The 7961-nt window shown below is 35.8% G+C and overlaps 1 pseudogene; it reads right to left on the minus strand.

Moving 5' to 3' along the window:
- Positions 1–5052: 5052 nt before the first annotated feature.
- Positions 5053–5176, minus strand: LOC128578609 (uncharacterized; annotated as a pseudogene).
- Between the last annotated feature and the right edge of the window lie 2785 nt (positions 5177–7961).

Raw genomic sequence — 7961 nt, forward strand, 5'->3', positions numbered from 1 at the left:
AAGTAACTAAGACTATAGGCGCCAGCCACAACACCTGGTTTATTTTTAGAGAGGGAGGTCTCACTCCTGCTCAGGTTGGTCTCAAACTCCTGAGCTAGGCTGATCCACCTGGCTTGGCTCCCAGAGTGCTGAGATTACAGGTATTAGCCACCAGGCCTGGCTTTCTTATATTTTCATTTAGTTTCAATATCTTCTTCCTATCCAAAAGTTTATTGAGGTAACTCAGCCAATACTTTGTAAGATTACATATTTGTGAATTGTACAGAAACTGACATAATATCTTGTGCTAGTATCTAGTAATTAATTCCTCTCTGCCAACCAGCAGTTGCCATATGATAGGTACAACTAGCAAAAGAAATGACATCATCACTTTAAACACCTAAAAATAAAAGGGCAATAATATTGCCACTTACATTTTTTGAAACCTTTCAATTATCATGCTATATCCATTTAAAACACAAATGGACACACTTTTTTGTTATATTGTTCCCACTTAACAAATTAGTAAACCAAAGTTCTGAGTGGTTAATTGACTTATCCAGAGTCAATAAGCAGGACATACAAATATAAAACACTGATGATCTGACTTAGAGTTTTATTTTTATAGAACACTACCTTAACTCACTTAAATAAGGCGGTTTTGCAGATGAGTAAGTAAGGCAACATCAAAATGCTCAAAAATAATCTACTTATTCCACAACTTTTGGAAAACAAGGCTTATATGTATACAGTAGCCCCAAATTCTGTGTTTGTAAAATGTTGGTTTATCCACCCAATGGAAGAAAAACGTGTCATCTGTTATTTCTCTGTATTATGGAATTCTTATGAAACTAATGTGATGAAAATGTGTCAAATGGTCTATGAACCAAGTGTATGGTGCCCCATGGTCATATTGATGTACACAGCTATGATTTAATAAAAAAAAAAGAAAAAAGAAAATGATGGGATAAAAAGAAAGGGAACTTTTTAAAAAATCTTTAGAAATGCTAGGAATACGAAATTTCAATCATGCTTTGAGATACCAAAATTACTTTTTAAAGACAAACATTAATATTTAACAAAAATTTGCATTTTTAAGATCCAGTTGAGAACATGCATTCTTTGGGTTTGAGCTTTTAATCCACTGAATAACTGAATTTTCTTTTTTGTCTTTCTAATATCAATTTAGAAATGGCATCTCACTTTTCTGATTACTGATAGAAATATTTTCAATTGTTTTGTTGTCATATGCTAAATTGTATTTGTTACAATAGGCCTCAGGATTCAGTTCATTTGTTTAGATTACAGAAGATCAAAAATCTGGGTAGTTAGAAGAACTCCCAGAAACCAATTCATTTAAATAATTCACTCATTTTGTTTGACATAGCATAACCCTTGGTTAGGTTCAAAAACCAATACCAAATTGTACAAGATCGTATACAATTAACTGGTAACAAATATATATGTGTCCCATGAATAAACTTGCCAATTCTCTGTTGAGTCAGAAGTCAGAGATCTTGCCACTTTGGACTCTGTCTGAACTCTCTGAGAAGGAAAGCAAGTTAAAGATGCTGGAGTATGCTGAGGTTAACCTAAAATGCAAGGTCGAGAGAGAGAAAATGACTTACTGCCATCTCCACTCCCTCCACTGCCAAACCACCACTATCTGCACCTTCACAGACGTTATTTCCTATGTTGACAATCTACTTCTCTAGTTCACTCTTTTCCCAGCTTTGGATTTCTAACTGCTTTAACTTCAATTTGGGAGTGTGCCTCTAACACCCTTATGTAGTGCTTACTATTCTCTGGTTTCTAACTTCTCTTCCCAACAACTTGGTATTTTGGCCAAATTCCTGATCATACTTTTTGCTTTGTAGCTTGATTTTGGTGTTTTTGACTCTGGACTAACTATATCAAGTGATAATGACAGCTTTGTCAGGGTGGCTCAGCAGAAAAATCCTACTCTAAGCAACTATTATTTCATTATGATCTCTTGAAGCTAAATGATGGTTATTAAGTAAGAAAATACTTTCGCTCCAAGTTAGTTGGTTCTCTTTAGAGTTGCAAATTCTAAAATAATCTTCATAAAATGGAAATTTCTGCCGGTTAGTAATCTATTTTATTGCATTTACTTAAACACATGCTGTCATAATATAAAAGTTTGCCAGTTTTACTCAATTGATGAAGTCAGAAGCAAATGTTAGGCACAGATAACAAAAGGAAATGGGAAATTCTTCATTGAATAACCTTAAAATAGGTAAGGATTCATCCATCTTTTCAATAGTTATAGACTTTAGCTAGAGTAAATTGATAATATTAAGAATTTCCATTTACCCTTCTGGTTCCATTACACTATTTGTTTTGTCAATGGAAACAGTCTCGTGTATATAAATCAGATTGCCAACGCTGTCCATTTTGGTGCAACATAAGCACTGTAATTCATTCCTCATCACAAATTGAAGGTATGTGGAAAGACAAAATCAATGAAAAAAACATTCAAGCGGATCTCCTGCTTACAGCAAGATAAACAACCATTATTACAAAGAGCAAAATATTTGTACTCAAGAGATTCCTGCAGCAAAACATAGCCAGAGAAAACTTTAAATTTTTATGAAAAACAACATGAAGCACTGTCTGTATCTTATACAGAGATAAGAAAAATATGACTTTTTTCAAATACACTATATAGCATTTCTGATATAACTATCTGGCAAAAGTGTCAAAGACAACTTTCTTTAGATTACCCATCTTGTTGTTTTTTGTTTGTCTTTAACTATTTGTTTTAGCTTTCTTTTTTTTTTTTTTCTTCAGTTTAATGTGAGGGTACAAGCAACCAGGTCACAATATTAGAATTTGTTAGGTAGATTTTCTCTTGTAGTTGTGTCCAAAAAGTGTACCATATACTCCTATATTATGCCCATGAATGGGGTGTATTTTTGGTCTATTTTTAAAGATAAAAGTTCTTTCAAGTGAATTGCAGCCATATGTGTGCCTATCTGAGAAGTCCAAGGGAAAGTGACTGTGTCATTTTCATCTCTATTTTTATATATCAAAAGTAGAACTAAATAAGCACAATATATGTTTTAAAGAAAATTTTCATGTAGCTGTTAAATAAAAGAAAGCACTAATCAAGTCATTAGTGAATTTCTGCCATATTTAAGTTTGCCCTAGCTATTCCAAAGAATATTAAAACAATATTAAATAGGTAATAACCACAAAGATGTTTTCCTAGCCAGGAGGATATACCTTTGTCCAAATGAGGAACTTTTGCTTGCCCCCTCACAACACCAGGGTAGATTCCCTTGATTCTGTTAGTCCTAATTACTAAGACTATTCCTCAATAACCCTTAATATATTTCTTTCAGTTCTCACTCAAGTCCACTCATTTACCACTTTTAATTGTCCTCCTTCAGCTTATTCTAACATGACCACTTGTTATTCTGCAACTATAGAAACCTATAAAGTTTTGCAGCTTTTGAAACATACAAAATTTCACTGACATAAGCACTAACTTGATGCCGGAGTACGTTTCAGAAATTCATTCTTGGAAATAAAAGCCCATTCTTGGTATATGTACACCATGGACTATTATGCAGACTTAAAGAAAGATGGAGGCTTTACCTCTTTCATGTTTACATGGATGGATTCTTCTTAGTAAAGTATCTCAAGAATGGAAGAAAAAGTATCCAATGTACTCAGTCCTACTATGAAACTAATTTATAGCTTTCATATGAAGGCTATAACCTCATTATAACCTAAGAATATGGGGAAAAGGGAAAGAGAGGGAAGAGGAGGGGAGAGGATGGGCGGAGGGACGGTAATTGGTGGGACCACACCTGCAATGCGTCTTACAAGGGTACATGTGAAACTTACTAAATGTAGAATATAAATGTCCCAACACAATAACTAAGAAAATGCCAGGAAGGCTATGTTAACCAGTGTGATGAAAATATGTCAAATGGTCTATAAAACCAGTGTATGGTGCCCCATGATTGCATTAATGTACACAGCTATGATTGAATAATAAATTAATTGATTAATTAAAAAAAGCCCACTCTCTGATATTTTAAAGGTGGGTTCTTCTTAAATTAGTAGGTTATGTTGGCATCATTGATTCTCCAAATAGGCTTTTACCTTATTCCCCTGAGTTCTTCCATGTAAACCCCAATTTCTTTGTTCGGTTTCTGCTTCTGGACTTTGTGTATCCATAGAGGACACAAATTTTCTGTTTTTCTCTACTGGACTTGCGCAAACACTAATACTGACAAGCTAGCCGTGTTTCCTAAACTTGGGGTCTCTCTGCCAATGACACCTAGTCTGTTTTCTTCTGCCTACTCTTCCTCTCTCTCCAAAGACCCAGAACAGGCAGCTGTGAATGAATTGTCAGGACTTTTTTTCATTCAATGGAAAGCAAGGGATTGGTCTCTCCAACTTTAAAATGAACCTTTAAGTCTGATTTTCCCACTATCCCTTCAGTCTCTGTCAGAATTAAAAACTGTCATATTTCTCAGGAAAACTGCAAAAGGAATGACAAAATGAAGGCTACTAGGGAACATGGACGGGTGTTCTTTCACTCTCATGCTTTGGAGCTTCTTCTCCTGAGCATAAAAGACATAAAGACAAAGAGAATGATAATTGCACAGACAATGAGAGACATAAAAGCCAGGCTGACTTGCAGTTTCTAGTTCTCTACGGCCTTAGTCATGCAACATACACTTGATGTAACTGAGCTTAGTGAGCCAGAAATTGATACAAATGCCCTGTCAAGGAGTTAGAATATTTGAAATTGTAACTGTCTTTAAAAATCCAATTCCATGTAGAATATAGAACAGGTATTATTTTCTCCATTTGTTGGATGAAAAAATGGAAACCTAGAAATATTTAGTGGAAGAAACTCAGGACAAACAAATCCTAGGGGACAGAGCCACATGTTCTATCTCCCAGGTCAGTATATTTTCAACTATGTGTTCATTCTCTGCCTCCTCTGAATAAGACCTTGAAAACTAGGCAGCTAATGAACTTCCAAGTCACATCTCTTTTGCAAATATTCATTAAAATTTTGAAATCAAAATGCATAATGATATTATAGAAAAAATTAACATTATGCAGGAAAAATCACTAATCTAAAAGTTTCAATCAGCAATAATTGTGCCTCAGATAAACTTCATGAGCTGTGATATTGCTACTGAACAAAGATTCATTAAAAGCTGATGTAAAAGAAAAAAAATTGATTTAAAATCCACTTGAATCAAAAAATTGTGAATGGGCATTTTAATACAGTAATTTATTGCTTCCACTACTTTTGGACAACTTTTCTGTTGAACTGAATTAACTGTGTAGCTTTTAACTTTTTAAAAAGCTAATTCTCCTAGTTCCACTTCATGAAATTTCTTATGCCGTGATAAGCATCTCTATCTTACTTTTACATTGGAAGAGACACACATCTTAACTGTGAGCAAAGCAATACCAGGGATTGTAATGTCCATCCTCGAGAATTATCTTGGTGCCCTAGACAGGAGGGTAGACTGTCATAAGAAAAGGAAAAAGGTGGACCATGCCTGTGGCTCAGTGGATAGGGTACCGGCCACATATACTGAGGGTGGTGGGTTCAAACCCAGCTCTGGCCAAACTGCAACAAACAAATAGCCAGGTGTTGTGGCGGGCGCCTGTAGTCCCAGCTACTCGGGAGGCTGAGGCAAGAGAATCGCCTAAGACCAGGAGCTGGAGGTTGCTGTGAGCTGTGTGACGCCATGGCACTCCACCAAGGGTGACAAAGTGAGAGTCTGTCTCTACAAAAATAAGTAATTAAATAAATAAATAAAAATACAAAAAAGAAAAAAAGATGTGTTCTTAAGCAAAAACAGTGCTAATCTAAAATGTTTTACAGAACTACTAAGAAGTGACAAAGATTCCAATGGTCTATAATCCCTGCTGATGGTCACTTACTAATACTTCGAGCATGTGGATGCATTTTGTGTGCTTTGTCTGTGATATTCCACCAGTATACTTGTATTCAGCCTCATTTGGGACACAGTCACAGTTGTCTCCAAGGCAGCTGTGGCTAGAGTCTAGAGTGTCATCTATGATAGCAGCATAAGAAAATTTCAACTAACTGGACAATATCCGTGAGCTTGGCCTTCCTTATAGAGTTCCATGGTAATCACAATATTAGCAAAGCAAAAGGAAAACAAGTCTATTCTTTATATTTTTGTACCACACTTCAGATTGCAAATGATACATGAGAAAATGTTGTGAGAAGAAGTAGCAAGAGTGAGTATTGATTGATGAAAGGAAGGAAGACAAATAGGCAGTATTCCCAGAAAGAAGTAGTGTTAAGGGAATATTAGGAGGGTTGCGGGGGCAGGGAGACTTAAGCATGCCAAGAGGAAGGAAGTTACCAAAGGAAGAGAAATCATCAGCACCAAACAAAGACAGAAATTAATGATACCTTAGACTTTATACTTATTTTATTCTCTAAAATCTGTTCCTCTCTCCTCACATCACTCTCAAGCCACTATCTTTCCCATCTCATAAAATGTCATGCCTTTAGTTGCTCGAGTCAGACACCAACTCCATCTCCAAAGTACAATCCAAATCCAATCACACTATATAGCTACTCCCTCTCCTCCAGGCTACCCACACCTCAGACCTCAACTGTAAAAACCTCCTAGATTGGTTTACCTGTTTTCACTATTGCACTCCTCCATAATTTGTTTTCCATGGGGGGACTAAATTCTCTTTTAAAATATATAACCCCAAAATGTTTATAAAACACTGCAATAAAACTCATATTTTATATTCTGCGGGGCTCTATATTATATGGCCTCTGCTGATCTCTTCAATCTGACCTTGTACCACTCTCCCAAGTGTTCACTAGACTTGACTGCACTCCTCTTCCGTCTATTCCTCTAATGTTAAGCTCATTTCTACCCTTGGCCTGTGCATTTCTGATTCTCCTTGCTTTACATATATTTACCTCCTTGGGTCTCAGCTCAAATGTTACCTTCTCAGACAAATATTTCCAGATCAGCACATCTAAAATAGGTCATCAACATTACATTATGCCTTTGTATACCTCCTTATTTTATTTCCTTCCTGATACTTACCAAAATCAGAAATAATATTGTACATTTATTTGTTTTCTTATTCACTGTCTTTTCCTCTCCGTCAGAAGGTAAGATCTATGAGAAATAGATCTTTGTTATCTTGTTTGCCACTGGGTTCTCAGCACCCAAAACAATGCGTGGAGAATATAAATATCCATCAAATGAATCAGTGAAAGAATGAAAAGGTAAATAAAAATGACTTGAGAGCACCAAGAATATATCATCCATAAAATAAGAAAAATGTAATATAGCCGGGTGTTGTGGCGGGCGCCTGTAGTCCCAGCTACTCGGGAGGCTGAGGCAAGAGAATCGCTTAAGCCCAGGAGTTGGAGGTTGCTGTGAGCTGTGTGAGGCCACGGCACTCTACCGAGGGCCATAAAGTGAGACTCTGTCTCTACAAAAAAAAAAAAAAAAAAGAAAAATATAATATATCGTCATCTGAGACAGAAGAAATGAAAGTTAGGATGTGTACACATAGGTTTGGAGATAGGAGCTTGCCACAGGTATTATTTTAAGAGGAGCCAAGATCATCAGATAAGAGGAAGTAGAACACCTTATCATTGGTTTCTGTATAGCAACGTGTTTCCAGAAATAATTCCAGCTCTACATTCTATATTATTTTTTGTTCATTTGTTTTCTAGTTATCAATTGTTATATATATATATATATATATATGTATTATTCCCTTATTTCAAACTATTAACAGGGAACAAATGTTTTTGCTACATGGAAGTCAGGGTTTTGGTGTGTCTGTCACCAGAATAGTGTTCATGTATCCAATAGGTAAGTTTTAATCCCACATCTCCACGCCTACCCTGTCCTCTTCTTGGTTACCAAAGTCTTTTAAATCTCTTTGAGCCTGTATGTACCTATTGC

Source organism: Nycticebus coucang, chromosome X (genome assembly GCF_027406575.1).
Source record: "Nycticebus coucang isolate mNycCou1 chromosome X, mNycCou1.pri, whole genome shotgun sequence".
Classification (NCBI taxonomy): domain Eukaryota; kingdom Metazoa; phylum Chordata; class Mammalia; order Primates; family Lorisidae; genus Nycticebus; species Nycticebus coucang.